This window comes from Scyliorhinus torazame, chromosome 4 (genome assembly GCF_047496885.1).
Source record: "Scyliorhinus torazame isolate Kashiwa2021f chromosome 4, sScyTor2.1, whole genome shotgun sequence".
Taxonomy (NCBI): Eukaryota; Metazoa; Chordata; class Chondrichthyes; order Carcharhiniformes; family Scyliorhinidae; genus Scyliorhinus; species Scyliorhinus torazame.
In genome coordinates this window covers 111,759,916-111,776,681 of record NC_092710.1, presented here as the reverse complement: position 1 = coordinate 111,776,681, position 16,766 = coordinate 111,759,916, and the positions used below count along the sequence as shown (strand labels likewise).

Below are 16,766 nucleotides of genomic sequence, written 5' to 3'. Positions count from 1 at the left end.
CTGAGAAGCTCCGTCACTGAGAAGCTCGGTCACTGAGAAGCTCCGTCACTGAGAAGCTCCGTCACTGAGAAGCTCCGTCACCGAGAAGCTCCGTCACCGAGAAGCTCCGTCACCGAGAAGCTCGGTCACTGAGAAGCTCGGTCACCGAGAAGCTCCGTCACCGAGAAGCTCCGTCACCGCGAAGCTCCGTCACCGGGAAGCTCCGTCACCGAGAAGCTCCGTCACCGAGAAGCTCCGTCACCGAGAAGCTCCGTCACCGAGAAGCTCCGTCACCGAGAAGCTCCGTCACCGAGAAGCTCCGTCACCGAGAAGCTCCGTCACCGAGAAGCTCCGTCACCGAGAAGCTCGGTCACCGAGAAGCTCCGTCACGGAGACGCTCCGTCACTGAGAAGCTCGGTCACTGAGAAGCTCCGTCACTGAGAAGCTCCGTCACTGAGAAGCTCCGTCACTGAGAAGCTCCGTCACTGAGAAGCTCCGTCACTGAGAAGCTCCGTCACTGAGAAGCTCCGTCACTGAGAAGCTCCGTCACTGAGAAGCTCCGTCACCGAGACGCTCCGTCACCGAGAAGCTCCGTCACCGAGACGCTCCGTCACCGAGAAGCTCCGTCCCTGAGAAGCTCCGTCACCGAGAAGCTCCGTCACTGAGACGCTCCGTCACTGAGAAACTCCGTCACTGAGAAGCTCGGTCACTGAGAAGCTCCGTCACTGAGAAGCTACGTCACTGAGACGCTCGGTCACTGAGAAGCTCGGTCACTGAGAAGCTCCGTCACTGAGAAGCTCCGTCACTGAGAAGCTCCGTCACTGAGAAGCTCCGTCACTGAGAAGCTCCGTCACTGAGAAGCTCCGTCACTGAGAAGCTCCGTCACTGAGAAGCTCCGTCACTGAGAAGCTCGGTCACTGAGAAGCTCCGTCACTGAGAAGCTCCGTCACTGAGAAGCTCGCTCACTGAGAAGCTCCGTCACTGAGAAGCTCGGTCACTGAGAAGCTCCGTCCCTGAGAAGCTCCGTCACTGAGACGCTCCGTCACTGAGAAGCTCCGTCACTGAGACGCTCCGTCACTGAGAAGCTCCGTCACTGAGAAGCTCCGTCACTGAGAAGCTCCGTCACTGAGAAGCTCCGTCACTGAGAAGCTCCGTCACTGAGAAGCTCCGTCACTGAGAAGCTCCGTCACTGAGAAGCTCCGTCACTGAGAAGCTCCGTCACTGAGAAGCTCCGTCACTGAGAAGCTCCGTCACTGAGAAGCTCGGTCACTGAGAAGCTCCGTCACTGAGAAGCTCGGTCACTGAGACGCTCGGTCACTGAGAAGCTCCGTCACTGAGAAGCTCGGTCACTGAGAAGCTCCGTCACTGAGAAGCTCCGTCACTGAGAAGCTCCGTCACTGAGAAGCTCCGTCACTGAGAAGCTCGGTCACTGAGAAGCTCGGTCACTGAGAAACTCCGTCACTGAGAAGCTCCGTCACTGAGAAACTCCGTCACTGAGACGCTCCGTCACTGAGAAGCTCCGTCACTGAGAAGCTCGGTCACTGAGAAGCTCGGTCACTGAGAAGCTCCGTCACTGAGAAGCTCCGTCACTGAGAAGCTCGGTCACTGAGAAGCTCCGTCACTGAGAAGCTCCGTCACTGAGAAGCTCCGTCACTGAGAAGCTCCGTCACTGAGAAACTCCGTCACTGAGAAGCTCCGTCACCGAGAAGCTCCGTCACTGAGAAGCTCCGTCACCGAGAAGCTCCGTCACCGAGAAGCTCCGTCACCGAGAAGCTCCGTCACCGAGAAGCTCCGTCACCGAGACGCTCCGTCACCGAGAAGCTCCGTCACCGAGAAGCTCCGTCACCGAGAAGCTCCGTCACCGAGAAGCTCCGTCACCGAGAAGCTCCGTCACCGAGAAGCTCCGTCACCGAGAAGCTCCGTCACCGAGAAGCTCCGTCACCGAGAAGCTCCGTCACCGAGAAGCTCCGTCACTGAGAAGCTCGCTCACTGAGAAGCTCCGTCACTGAGAAGCTCCGTCACTGAGAAGCTCCGTCACTGAGAAGCTCCGTCACTGAGAAGCTCCGTCACTGGGAAGCTCCGTCACTGAGAAGCTCCGTCACTGAGAAGCTCCGTCACTGAGAAGCTCCGTCACTGAGAAGCTCGGTCACTGAGAAGCTCCGTCACTGAGAAGCTCGGTCACTGAGACGCTCGGTCACTGAGACGCTCGGTCACTGAGACGCTCGGTCACTGAGCTGCTCGCTCACTGAGAAGCTCCGTCACTGAGACGCTCGGTCACTGAGAAGCTCGGTCACTGAGAAGCTCCGTCACTGAGAAGCTCGGTCACTGAGAAGCTCCGTCACTGAGAAGCTCCGTCACTGAGAAGCTCGCTCACTGAGAAGCTCCGTCACTGAGAAGCTCCGTCCCTGAGAAGCTCCGTCACTGAGAAGATCCGTCACTGAGAAGCTCGGTCACTGAGAAGCTCCGTCACTGAGAAGCTCGGTCACTGAGACGCTCGGTCACTGAGACGCTCGGTCACTGAGAAGCTCGGTCACTGAGAAGCTCGGTCACTGAGAAGCTCCGTCACTGAGAAGCTCCGTCACTGAGAAGCTCCGTCACTGAGAAGCTCCGTCACCGAGAAGCTCCGTCACCGAGAAGCTCCGTCACTGAGAAGCTCGTTCACTGGGAAGCTCCGTCACTGAGAAGCTCCGTCACTGAGAAGCTCCGTCACTGAGAAGCTCCGTCACTGAGAAGCTCCGTCACTGAGAAGCTCCGTCACTGAGACGCTCCGTCACTGAGAAGCTCGTTCACTGGGAAGCTCCGTCCCTGAGAAGCTCATTCACTGGGAAGCTCACTATCGAAAGCATGCATTTGGACTTGGGTGAGCACTGTTGTATTGCGATAGTATGCTTTTCATTTGACTTTCCATTTTGAGCTGAAACACCATCAGACCTCATTAATAGCAAATCATGTAGACTATCCGGGTACCCGAATCCTGGATCTGCTCTGAAAAATCCCAGGTCACAACCGTGAGAGATACGGTTGGATGATAAGTCGCACACTCTCATTCCCCTGCCAGGGTCACTGCGTGTGAACTTCCAAACATTTTCTCTGTTATCTTTAAAACGAACAGCAAACTGTTAAGCGTTAGAGTGAACTTGCATTTCTACAGCACCATTCTCAATGTACCAAAGAGCCTCATTAGCATTGGAGTACTTTGGACATGTAGTCACTGTTGTAATGTAGGAAACACAGCTGCCAGTTTACACACTGCAAGCTGCCGCATCCAGCAATTGGTTCAGTGTTTGGTTAGTGCCGAGAAGATGTGACCACTTGTGGGGAGTCCAAAGCTGGCGTTAAAAATACAGGTAATTATCAATAAACCAAAGGAAAATTGAACAATGACAACTTGTGTGTCTGTATATCTATATAGTATATATATATGGCATGTTTAACATTGTGAAACATCACTCGGTGACTGACAGGAGGATTGTAAGTGTTAGAGGTAAGTTCATAGCTTGGAGGTTTGCAGGGCTGGTGAAGATTATAGAGATAACGAGGGACAAGGTCACGGAGGCACATGAAAAGATGGGAATTTTAAAATCAAAACATTGCTTAACCAGGAATCAGCGTAGGTCAGCGAGCACAGAGGTGATTGGGATGAAGTGGGAGTTAGTACATGGGAAGCTGAGTTTTGGATGGTCTTGGGAACCTCTCCAGGAGTAGATTGGAATCGTTGAGTCTGGAGTCTAACAGGGGCGTGGTGGTTTCAGCAGCAGGTGAGCTGGGACAAGGGTGGAGTCGAGTGATGTTACAGCATTGGAAATAGGTGGGCTTAATGATGGTGTGGCTATGCGTTCGGGATCACACCCCAGGGGTCAAATATAACAATCTGGTTGAGCCTCAGACTGTTGCCAGGGAGAGAGATGGAGCCAGTAGCTAGGTAATGGAGTGGCTGGATAGAAGGCAATGGTTTCTGTCTTCCCAATATCTAATTGGAAGAGGTTTCTGCACGCCCAGTACTAGATGCCGGACAAGCAATCTGGTTATTTTGAGACAGTGCAGGAGTTGAGAAGAATGGTGGTGAGTTAGAGCTGGGTGAAGTGTGTGTACATATGGAAATGAATGCTGTGGTTTTGGACAGTATGTACTGAAAACTTTGTGTTATCCAGCATTCCAGCATTCTACCAGCCGGAATTCTCTTCCAATGGGAATTCTCTACTAACCGGAATTTCTGATGTTCCCCGAAAATGAATCATTACTTAACCTACCAGAGCAGTTACAAAGTTGTCCAGAACCTGAACACTGTATTAATTTACACTTGAATTCATGTTTTAATGCACTGGTGAAGTTTAGAAGTCTAAAGAATACTGTTCTTTACTTCCCGAGTACTTGTATATTTGTTGGTGCTGCAAGTGTTGCACTCTCTTCCATTGGTAAGTGAAATGTTCCATGAACCGGCATTTTTACTGGCCCCACCCATTCTCCACACATATAGGGTATCCAAGATTTTACTGTAGACGGGAAATAGGAGGGGAACAAGACAGTTCCTTGGGGGACATCTGAGGCAATAGTGCAGGAGCAGGAAGTGAAGTCACTGGGGGCGATTCTCTGACTGCAACTGGATAGATAAGATTCAGGAGAAATGTGTTTACCCAGAGAGTGGTTAGAGTAGGGATCTTGCTAACACATGCAGTGGTTGAGGTAAATAGCAGAGATGTATATAAGGGGAAATCAGGTAAGTACATGAGACAAATAGGAAAATAAAGGATATTGTGATAGGTCGAGTTAAAGTGGGGTGGGAGCTTCATTACCAGAAAGGAGCAGTTGGGCCGAATGGCCTGTTTCAATGTTGTACGTAAGACACCAGGAGAGTTCTCTGCTTCAACACAGGAACAAGAGCTTGGGGCCTCGGTTTAATGCTACCTCTGTCAGTCAGTGCTGTCAACAGTGCAACTCTCCCCCAGTAGGAGCACTAGGAGTATCTGCCTGGTCTCTATCCTAAATGTCGGGGAACACTTCAGCAGTCAAGGGCATTCAGCCTCTGATCTCCGGGTAAGCGTTCTCCAAGGCGGCCTTCAGGATGCGCGACAACGCAGAATCGCCGAGCAGAAACTTATAGCCAAGTTCCGCACACATGAGTGCGGCCTCAACCGGGACCTGGGATTCATGTTGCATTACATTCATCCCCCACCATCTGGCCTGCGAAATCCTACCAACTGTCCTAGCTTGAGACAATTCACACCTCTTTAACCTGGGGTTACCCCATCTCTGGATCTGTAAAGATTTAATCACCTGCTAATGCTCGCATTCCAAGCATTGTTTGGCATCTTTGAATCTGTCTGTATATATGTTTCTGGAACAGACCTCTTCATTCACCTGAGGAAGGAGCAGCGCTCCGAAAGCTAGTGACATCGAAACAAACCTGTTGGACTTTAACCTGGTGTTGTAAGACTTCGTACTGTGCTCACCCCAGTCCAACGCCGGCATCTCCACATCATGGCAATTATTATTAGCAGAGATCTAAAAGCAGGGTGAGAATTGTGTAATGCTGCTGGGATCTAGAGCGGCCTGGAGCAATTAGAAAAGTTTGAGGACGATTGAAGGTTGCAGTTTGTTACTTGATATCAGCCCAAATGCGGTGGATGGAAAATCCAACACTGAGACTCAAAGGCCTGCGCCAGGGTGGCAGATTCGTAAACCTTCCAGCACCAAGCGTTATCTGGGCTCTGGTAGACAGGGTCGAGGGCTGTGGGACGAGAGGCTGGTTCAACCCTGGCCCAGATTTAACATCCAGTTCTCTCCGGTGTCCTGGTCAATATTTATCCCTCAATCACATTGGCTTACGTAGAATGTTAACAGTATTGAAACAGGCCATTCAGCCCACCTGGTCTCTGCTCGTATTTATGCCTCATACAAGCCACTTCACACCGTCTTTCATCCCACTCTATCATCTCATTCCATCGATTCCTTTCCCCAACGGATGCTCATCGAGCCGCTCCTTAACTGGACCTGTGATATTTGGTGACACGTTCCGCACTCTCGCCATTCTCCTGATAAAGACGTTGCTCTTGAATTCTTGATTGGATTTTTTTTTAGTGACTGTCTCCTACCATCTCTCAAACAAATCATCCTGGTCATTTAATTCATTGATGCTTCTGGCAACTTGCTGCGACAAATTGGTCGGAATCTTCCGTGCTGGAGACTAAGTTCAGTGGTGGGCTGCGAAGATTGGACTGATTTCTGCTGTGTGTGGGCATGGAGGGGGCGGGGGGGGGGGGGGGGGAAAGAGAGGTCACTGCTCAGCTTATTAAATATACAAGGGGTTCGCTGTTTCTCGTGGTGTGATCAGGCAAGAACTCACCCTGTCCGTCATTATCACATGGAGTCAAAGGTCAGGGCACCATGTCTAAAGGACACCCTGCACTGTCCCTTCCACTTTTTTCTATGCTTCCCCATCAACCCTTCCTTCGTCACCCTCTACACAACTCGCACTGGCCAACTCCCCATCTAAAGCATAGGCTGGCATTTACACATGCCCCCTAAAGAGCACAATGCAGAGGCAACTCACCATTAATCATGGGAGATGTCACCTCTCCAGGCTCAGGCCACTTGTGTGCAGTTGTAAAAGTGGACATTCTCATTTCTCACGGACGGAGGTGGTCATCTGGATGGGATGGTCTTCCTGGTGAGCTGGCCCCTTAATGAGCATGCATTTCATGCTGAAACATGAAAACAGGCTTCCCAACACAATTTGTCAGGAAGTTCACCCTTCTTTTAATAGGCCTTTAAACCACTTTTAACTAGCCTTTAACCTGCCTTTCACCCACATTTAACCAGGCTTTAACTCATCTTGAACCTGCCTTTAAACCACTTTTAATCAGCCTGAAAACCATCTTTATTTTATAAATATTTTTATTCAAATTTTCAATATTTTAACATTTTTACAAAGAACAAACACAAACCCAACATAAACCCCCCCCCCCCCCCAAACTGCCCACTTCCATACCACTTGACAGCAACCAGATCCCCAAAGTGTAAGACAAACAAACCCCATCTATTGTGGGACATCTCATCTGCCCCTCAGAGCAGATTTCACCGTCTCCAAGTACAGGAACTCCATTAGATCCCCCAGCAATGCTGAGGAATGTGGGGTGGTGGGGGGGGGGGGGGGGGGAAGAAGCTGACCTCCACCCTACCACGACACGCCGGCGAGTGACCAACGAGGCGAAGGCCAAGACATCTGCCCAAGCACCCGTCTGCAACTCCGGCCGGTCTGACACCCCGAATATGGCCTCCAGGACCAGGCTCCAAATCCACTTGTAGAACCTCAGACATGGTGCTGAAAACCCCCCATAGTTTCTCCAGCTTCGAGCAGGACCAGAACATGATTAGCTGGACCCCTCCTGCACCACTTGCAGCTGTCCCCCACAACCTCAAACAGCCGGCTCATCCTCACCTTTGTTAAGTGCGCCCTGTGCACCAGTTTTAATTGTATCAACCCCAGCCTCACGCACTGGGTTGAAGCGTTAACCCTCTGCAGCTCTTTGCACCATAATCCCTCCTCCAACTCCATCTGCAGTTCCTCCTCCCACTTGGCCTTAATCCCTTCCATGGACACCTTTGGCGGGATTCTCTGTTGGGCGACGTGAAAATTGGGAAATGTGAAGGGCGGAGAATCGGTTCCGACGACAAAATCACGGCGGGCGCCGATTTGATGCCAAATCTTAATTCTCCATCATCTTGACAGCGGCGTCAATGCATCCAGAACATACCTACAGTAAACACCGTTTGCATATCATTAGCGGGCCCGACCCGGTATTCTCCGGGGCCGCCGCGATTCTCCGCCTCCGATGGGCCGAGTTCCCCGCTACGCAGTTCACTTGTGCTTTTCAAACTCGTGAAACCTACGTGGCGGCTGCTGAGGGAGCGCGGGTGCGGAATGGGTCCAACATCGCCATAGTTTGCTGACAGTTGTGCCGCTGGCCGGGGGGCTTCTGCCAGGGCCGGGGGGGGTAACGGGTGGTGGTCAGGAGGTGGGCTGTGGGGTCGGGGTGGACGGGCACGGAACACCATTGCCGCAGCCGGAAAGGCCGCCATGCAGCTGCACACACTGCTAACAGCCCACTGTGAACCTCGGGCCACGGGTCGTATAGGTGTTCCCCAGGCCACCCCCCTCGGTGCCCTCTGGCCCCAGCTGACCCATCAACTGTATGGGCGCGCTCCAGCACAACCAGTGCCATCTTGTTGGCTGGGATGAGTGTGAGTGGGGATTGCAATGTGTATGTGCAGCTGCAGCTTGTCAGCCTCCCGAGCGTCAATCACGGACCCGGCGAATCCGGCACTGTTTCTCATTGGAATGGATTGTGTTCCACGCGGCGCCAGTACCAGCCCCTTAAAGTAACGGAATCGGTCCAAGTGTGGCGCCAGTTTTGCTGTCGTAAAAGTCCATGAATTCTGCATTGGTGTCAATACTTAGTCTCAGAAACGGAGAATCCCGCCCCTTAGCTTCCTCCATGATCTTTAACCCATTTTTAACGAGCCTCAAACCCACCTTTAACCAGCCTTCAATCTGCCTTTAACATGACTTTAACCAGCCCATAACCTACCTTTAACCCACCTATAACCAGCCTTTAACATGCCTTTAACCCACCTTTAACATGCCTTTAACCCACCTTTAACATGCCTTTAACCCACCTTTAACATGCCTTTAACCCACCTTTGACCTTCCTTTAACCAGCCTTCAACCTGCTGTTGAATCGCACTAAATAGAACGCATAGATGACAGTGGAATTTACGGACAAGGTTTATTTTCCAGAGGAAACCCACGCAGACAGGGGGGAAATTGCAGACTCCGCAGACAGTAACCCAAGCCAGGAATCGAACCTGGGACCCTGGAGTTGTGAAGCAACAGTGCTAACCACTGTCCTACCATGCTGCCCAGTCTTTAACTCGCCTTTAACATATCTTTAACCTACCTTTAGCTAGCCTTCAACCAACTTTTAACCAGCCTTTAAAGTTGCGAGAACTGAATTCCCAAAATCCATCCCAGCATTGGGAAATGTATTTTTGGCCTCATGCCAAATTAAGTGCCCTCACCCACCATGCTTCCTGCTGCTAGCGGGACCGGAATATTCCGCCTTATGCTCCAAAAAGTACTTTGTTGACTGTAAACGTTTGGTGGCACCAATTCCTCCTTCATCATGTGTAAATCAGTCTGAAATCGCTTGTAGGTCGAAGGAGGTGAGAAGCTCGAAACATGACCATGATCCTTCTTTCACCTTTGGACCCCAAATTCAAAGTCAGACTGATGCTATTGAAAAGTTGCCGTCTTTCTCCAGATCCCAATTGCTGCCCTCCAAGTCTTAGCCCTTCAAATATCACACCCACCCCAAAACCCCCGCCCCCCCTCCCCCATCTGCCCCCCCTCCCCCACCCCCCCCCACCCCCCCATGCCACCCCCCCCATGCCACCCCCCCACCCCCTCCCCCCCACGCCATCCCCCCCCCACCCACCTCTCTCTCTCTCTCTCTTCAGCCGTGTCAAAGGTTTCAGTGAGTTACGTGTATGTTTTGTACCTTTTCCCAGCCAGTAGGAATGCTGGTCTGCCGATTCTGCCCCCGAATTGTTTGCAGCCCTTCACCTTGAATTCCACTAACCACGGTGAAAAGCCACATACGGATGGAATCCCTGGCGAGAGAAGTTAGCACTTATCAGCTTGATGAGATTTACACAAGTACGTAAACATTGAGAGCTATCTCACAAAATCGATGCCCAATATTGACATGGGTGGATGGAGCCTCATTCTATATAAGATTTTTCAAATAAATTTAAAGTACCCATGAGGGGCAACTTAGTGTGGCCAATCCACCTGCCCTGCACATCTTTTGTGTTGTGAGGGTGAGACCCACGCAGACACGGGGAGAATGTGCAAACTCCACACGGACAGTGACCCAGGGCCGGGATCGAACCCGGGTCCTCGGCGCAGAGAGGCAGCAGTGCTAACCACTGCGCCACCGTGCTGGCCAAAAATTCTATGGAATGTACAGATAGAATTAAAAAAGAGATCAGTCATCATCTAATTGAATAGCACAACAGGCTCAAGGCTGTATGACCTCCTCCATTCCCACTGGCTGTCGAGTGGTTGACTTGCAAACACATTACGATGGTAGGGTTCTCTTTCCCAGTAAATAGAAATAGGTCAAACTGTTTCCTCAGGGCTGGAAGTTGTTGGGATTTGTATTAATCCAGTTGTGGAATAGTCACCGAGTTAGAATCTAATGCTCCATGAGTTGTATTTATCACTAAGAAGGAAAGTATCAAGTATAATCTGTCCAGGCCGTTCTTTGTATTTGATGCAAATAAACAGTTCAGGATGAACCAGCATTGGCCTGGTTTAAAATATCAATTGTTGTGTTGTGTAAACAGTGTTTCTGTTAAGAGTGACCCAGAATCCAGGCAAGTTCACCAATGATATATCCTGTCCATAGTCATTACAAAAAGCAAATGGAGTGTGTGAGCCTGGATGCTCTGCCATGTGCCACGGATAGCTGGCAGAGGAAGGAGAGGGAGGGGTGAGGGGCAGAGGAGGGAGGGGCGAGGGGGCGAGAGGAGAGGGAGGGAGGGCGAGCGAAGGGGGAGGGAGGGCAGTGGGTGAGGGGGAAGTAGGGTGTAATGTTTTTATCGGATTGCCTGATTTATATACCAAGAATACGTAGCTAAGGCTACAAATTATTTATTAACATTAACGGTGGGTGAAATATATACAAAACAACAGATGAATAACAGTATGAATGTGCACAAGCAACCTCTCTCCCAGCTTCCTAGTCAGTCTGAGAGGTCATCTGACTCTAACATTCACTTATATACTAATGAGACACTTAGTGGTTAGTCGCTGAATTAGAACACGACCATGATATAACTACATCCCCTTTCCTTTGATGCAATAAATTAATATGTTATCATCAGTATATTTACATGTGATATCATTAGACTGTGAGTCTAAAAATATTAATTTTTTCTTTAATGTTTTTAAAAACTGGTTTAACAAATATATACACACAACAGCAAGCAGAGTCTGTACAAATAGTCCAAATCTACTAATTGAGTCAATCAGGATTTCTTCTGACTCTGGTTGACCTTCCCAAAGTTTGACCTTGCTGCTCAGAACTTGTAGATTCAATGTTCTCCATGACATTCTCATGTTCAGGAACTGCTGAACTATCTGACACTGCAGCTGACATTGATTCTGATGTAGATTCGTCACCCATCACCTTGTTGTGAAAGTCTTCTCTGGTTTTCAAGAGCGTGCAACGATTTATTCTTAAAACCAAACCAACCTCTGTCTGTACATTGTAGGAAAGAGGTGCTACACGAAGTACAATGGCTTTTCTTGGCCAATTGCCTGAATCTTCTATTCTTACAATCTCAGAGGTGGTAACGTTCTCGACACTCTTATCATAGAACTGCTTTTGTTTTACTTTAATGTTTTGAATTTCCTGCAGTACCACTGCATTCTCCTCCTTCTTTTCCGAGTATGGAAGTGTGGTACGCACCCTTCTATTCAGGAGTAACTCTGCTGGCAATGGTAACACTTTGTAATGTGATTTCGCGAGATATGGATCAGATTGGCTGTCCATTGCTTTCTGTAATGATTATTTACAATATGTTCACATTTTTCATTAAAATCTTTGGGATCCATGCCTAAATGAGCATCACCATTTTGTCATTTCACACATACCATGGAATTTACCCCATCGGTAGGTTCTTCTATCTTCTTGATAATTTGTGGTTTTGTATCTGATATGGCTGGTAGGGTAGAAATGAGATTGTCGTGCAGATCTACATTTTGAGCAATTTCACTACTAATAGTTTGTATCGGTGCTTTAGATAATGCATCTTCTTTAAATTGTATCTCGTTGACGAATGGTAGTGCACTAAAATCAGTGTGAACACATCGCTGAATTTGCTGATAATGTTCTCAGAATCTTTGGGAGTGTTGATCCAATCCTTTGTGGATGCTAAATACCAACTGCACAAGACCTAATTCTTCACAGGACTAATCACCTAATAATGAGTCCAAGCCCTCGGATACAATACAGAATGGGATGGAACAAACTGTATTCTTCACCACCACATTCAGGTCACAAGCACCATAACATTTAATGCTTGAACCATAATAATCTCTCAGAGATATTTTGTGATTTCTTCTAATCAGCTGAATTTTTAGATTTTTAAAAATCAGTCATGCTGATTAAATTGGTTTTGGCGCCAGTATCTAACTTCAATTGGACCACTGTACCGTTCACTTCAAGTGGTAGCAGTCATTTGTCCTCATCAACCGCATTTATTTTAAATGGAGCATCAGTTCGCACTTTTTTAAGTGCTGCAAATTTTTTTGATGTCTTCAAAAAGATTATTCTTCTCTGTTATTACTCCAACAAACAATGATGTTTCATTACTCAAGACTGTGTCTTCCACTGTGCTGACTGATCTGGGGTTGAGCTTAGAGTAACAATTCTGAGCAAAGTGATTTTTTTTCCTTTGCATCTGGAACAAAACTTGCCAAACGCTGGACACTGCTTAATTTGTGCTTTTGGTCACACCTTTTACAATAGAAATACCTTGTCCCGATCGTTAACCTGTTTGTAGGTGTGCGAGGAGCTGCAGGAACTTTCCCGCCTTTTCTCAGAGGTTTCCTGCCTTTTTGGAAAAAAGGTGGCAATCGGAGTGTTTTCCTCCAAGAAGATGTCGTCATTACTGAGAAACATTTTAGAATGCCGTGCTGCTAGCTCGTGACGCTGACATGATCTTGTTTGTTCCAAGGACAGCGCCGATTCCCTCAGCAACCGTTCCCTTAGCTTATTTTCATTCACGCCCAACACAATTTGGTCTTGAATCATGGAATTTTCCACCACAGAAAAATTGCAGGTTTTAGCTTTTAACTTTAAATCAGTGATGAAATGATCTATGGGACTCTCCTGTCTTCTGTAAGTGTGATCTAATCACATAGCGTTCATAACTTTCATTCTTTCTGGGGGTGCAATGTTCACAGTAACTTCTTGCATTGTTAATGTAAGCCTACTTGTGACAATAATCAAGATTATTATCTTCGAATGACTTCATTAAAATTTTTGCTATCTTCATAGTTTGCAAATTTAAACATATTAAATACAGCAATTGCTTCGGGCCCTGCAGCTGTTAGGAGCATCGCTACCGTATGCAAATCTGATTAATCTCCTAAATTTACTGCAGTATGAAACAGATTAAATTGTTGTTTGAACAAATGTCAGTTGCTGCCCACATTACTGTGAAATATGAGACTCACTAGTGGCTTCAATGACTCCATGTTGTTGATTCTTGCAGTCTGCAAAATCTTCAAATCTCTGTGGACCTCGTGGCAGGCTAATAGTTTTTTTCGCAGTGTTTAATACCATCCAACTCTGGTACCATGTAATGTGGCCTGGTTTATATTACAAGAACACTTGAAGCTAAAGCTATAAATGATTTATTAATATTAACCGTGGGTCAAATATATACAAAACAACAGAAGAATAACAGTATGAACATGCACAAGCAACCTCTCTCTCAGCTTCCTAGTCAGTCTGAGAGGTCAATGACTCTGACGTTCACTTATCAACTAATGAGACCCCGAGTGGTCATTCAGGGGGAGATGGAGGGGGGAGCCGAAGGGGGAGGGCAAACGGAGGGGGGAGAGAGAGAGAGAGACGCAGAGGGGAGAGAGAGAGAGAGATGCAGAGGGGAGAGAGAGATGGAGGGGGTGACGGGGAGGAGTAGACAGGGGGAGGGGGAGACATGGGGGAGGGGGAGAGACAGGGGAGGGGGAGACAGGGGAGGGGGGAGACAGGGGAAGGGGAGACGAGGGGGGAGATAGAGGCTGGGAGGGGATATGGGGGAGACGGAGGGGGGAGATGGAGGGGGGAGACGGAGGCTGGGAGGCGGAGATGCGGAGACGGGGGGGTGACAGAGGTGGGGGTAGGGGGAGACAGGGAGGGGTGGAGGGGGGAGATGGAGGAGACAGGGGAAGGGGGAGATGGGAGGAGAAAGGAGAAGGAGGGGAGATGGGGGAGACAGGGGAAGGGGGAGACGGGGGGGAAAGGGGAGATGGGAAAAGGGGGAGACAGGGAAAGGGGAGACAGGGAAAGGGGAGACAGGGAAAGGGGAGACAGGGAAAGGGGAGACAGGGAAAGGGGAGACAGGGAAAGGGGAGACGGGCAAGAGAGAGATGGGGAAGACGGGCGAGGGGAGAGACGGGCGAGGGGGGAGACGGGCGAGGGGGGAGACGGGCGAGGGGGGAGACGGGCGAGGGGAGACGGGCGAGGGGGAGACGGGCGAGGGGGAGACGGGCGAGGGGGAGACGGGCGAGGGGGAGACGGGCGAGGGGGAGACGGGCGAGGGGGAGACGGGCGAGGGGGAGACGGGCGAGGGGGAGACGGGCGAGGGGGAGACGGGCGAGGGGGAGACGGCGAGGGGGAGACGGGCGAGGGGGAGACGGGCGAGGGGGAGACGGGCGAGGGGAGACGGGCGAGGGGGAGACGGGGCGAGGGGGAGACGGGCGAGGGGGAGACGGGCGAGGGGGAGACGGGCGAGGGGGAGACGGGCGAGGGGGAGACGGGCGAGGGGGAGACGGGCGAGGGGGAGACGGGCGAGGGGGAGACGGGCGAGGGGGAGACGGGCGAGGGGGAGACGGGCGAGGGGGAGACGGGCGAGGGGAGACGGGCGAGGGGGAGACGGGCGAGGGGGAGACGGGCGAGGGGGAGACGGGCGAGGGGGAGACGGGCGAGGGGGAGACGGGCGAGGGGGAGACGGGCGAGGGGGAGACGGGCGAGGGGGAGACGGGCGAGGGGGAGACGGGCGAGGGGGAGACGGGCGAGGGGGAGACGGGCGAGGGGGAGACGGGCGAGGGGGAGACGGGCGAGGGGGAGACGGGCGAGGGGGAGACGGGCGAGGGGGAGACGGGCGAGGGGGAGACGGGCGAGGGGGAGACGGGCGAGGGGGAGACGGGCGAGGGGAGACGGGCGAGGGGGAGACGGGCGAGGGGGAGACGGGCGAGGGGGAGACGGGCGAGGGGGAGACGGGCGAGGGGGAGACGGGCGAGGGGAGACGGGCGAGGGGGAGACGGGCGAGGGGGAGACGGGCGAGGGGGAGACGGGCGAGGGGGAGACGGGCGAGGGGGAGACGGGCGAGGGGGGAGACGGGCGAGGGGGAGACGGGCGAGGGGGAGACGGGCGAGGGGGAGACGGGCGAGGGGGAGACGGGCGAGGGGGAGAACGGGCGAGGGGGAGACGGGCGAGGGGAGACGGGCGAGGGGGAGACGGGCGAGGGGGGAGACGGGCGAGGGGGAGACGGGCGGGGGGAGACGGGTGGGGGAGTCGGGCGGCGGGAGATGGGCGGGGGGAGACAGGCGGGGGAGACGGGCGGGGGGGGAGATGGGCGAGAAGGAGACAGTGGGGGAGACAGTGGGCGACAGGGGGAGAGGGTGACGGGGGGAAAGGGTGGATGGGATGATGGGGGTGGGGAGACGGGGAGAAGGGGGGTGGGGAGATGGGGAGGAGGTGGGGAGACGGGGAGGGGGTGGGAAATGGGGAGGGGTTTGGGGAAATGGGGAGGGGTTGGGGAAATGGGGAGGGGTTGGGGAAATGGGGAGGGGGGTGGGGAGATGGAGGGTGGGAGATGGGGTGATGGGGAGGAGGGGGGCGGGGTGATGGGGAGGAGGGGAATGGGGAGGAGGGGGGTTGGAGAGATGGGGAGGAGGGGGTGGGGAGATGGAGAGGAGGGTGCTGGGGAGATGGAGAGGAGGGGGCTGGGGAGATGGAGAGGAGGGGGCTGGGGAGATGGAGAGGAGGGGGCTGGGGAGATGGAGAGGAGGGGGCTGGGGAGATGGAGAGGAGGGGGCTGGGGAGATGGAGAGGAGGGGGTGGGGTGATGGGGAGGAGGGGAATGGGGAGGAGGGGTTTGGAGAGATGGGGAGGAGGGGGGTGGGGAGTTGGAGAGGAGATGGCTGGGGAGATGGAGAGGGGGGTGGGGAGATGGGGAGGGGTGGGGAGGAAGGGGCTGGAGAGATGGGGAGGAGGGGGAGAATGGGGAGAGGGGAGAATGGGGAGGGGGAAGAATGGGGAGGGGGAAGAATGGGGAAGACGGGGACGCGGGAAGACGGGGACGGGGGGGAGTCGGGGACGGGGAAGAGACGGGGACAGGGGAAGAGACGGGGACGGGGAAGAGACGGGGACGGGGGAAGAGACGGGGACGGGGGAAGAGACGGGGACGGGGGAAGAGACGGGGACGGGGGAAGAGACGGGACGGGGAAGAGACGGGGACGGGGGAAGAGACGGGGACGGGGGAAGAGACGGGGACGGGGGAAGAGACGGGGACGGGGGAAGAGACGGGGACGGGGGAAGAGACGGGGACGGGGAAGAGACGGGGACGGGGGAAGAGACAGGGGACGGGGGAAGAGACGGGGACGGGGGAAGAGACGGGGACGGGGGAAGAGACGGGGACCGGGGAAGAGACGGGGACGGGGGAAGAGACGGGGACGGGGGAAGAGACGGGGACGGGGGAAGAGACGGGGACGGGGGAAGAGACGGGGACGGGGGAAGAGACGGGGACGGGGAAGAGACGGGGACGGGGGGGGGGGGAGACGGGGACGGGGGGGGGAGACGGGGACGGGGGGGGAGACGGGGACGGGGGGGGAGACGGGGACGGGGGGGGAGACGGGGACGGGGGGGGGAGACGGGGACGGGGGGGGGAGACGGGGACGGGGGGGAGACGGGGACGGGGAGGAGACGGGG

General features: G+C 53.1%; 1 long non-coding RNA gene across 1 annotated transcript in view; it reads right to left on the bottom strand.

Annotated features, from left to right (window-relative positions):
• Positions 1-16,766, bottom strand: part of LOC140410421 (uncharacterized) — a 46,527-nt gene that overhangs the window by 26,118 nt on the left and 3,643 nt on the right. The window contains exon 2 of the long non-coding RNA XR_011940644.1: positions 9,537-9,648. This is a non-coding gene — a long non-coding RNA (uncharacterized lncRNA). The remainder of the gene's footprint in view (positions 1-9,536; positions 9,649-16,766) is intronic.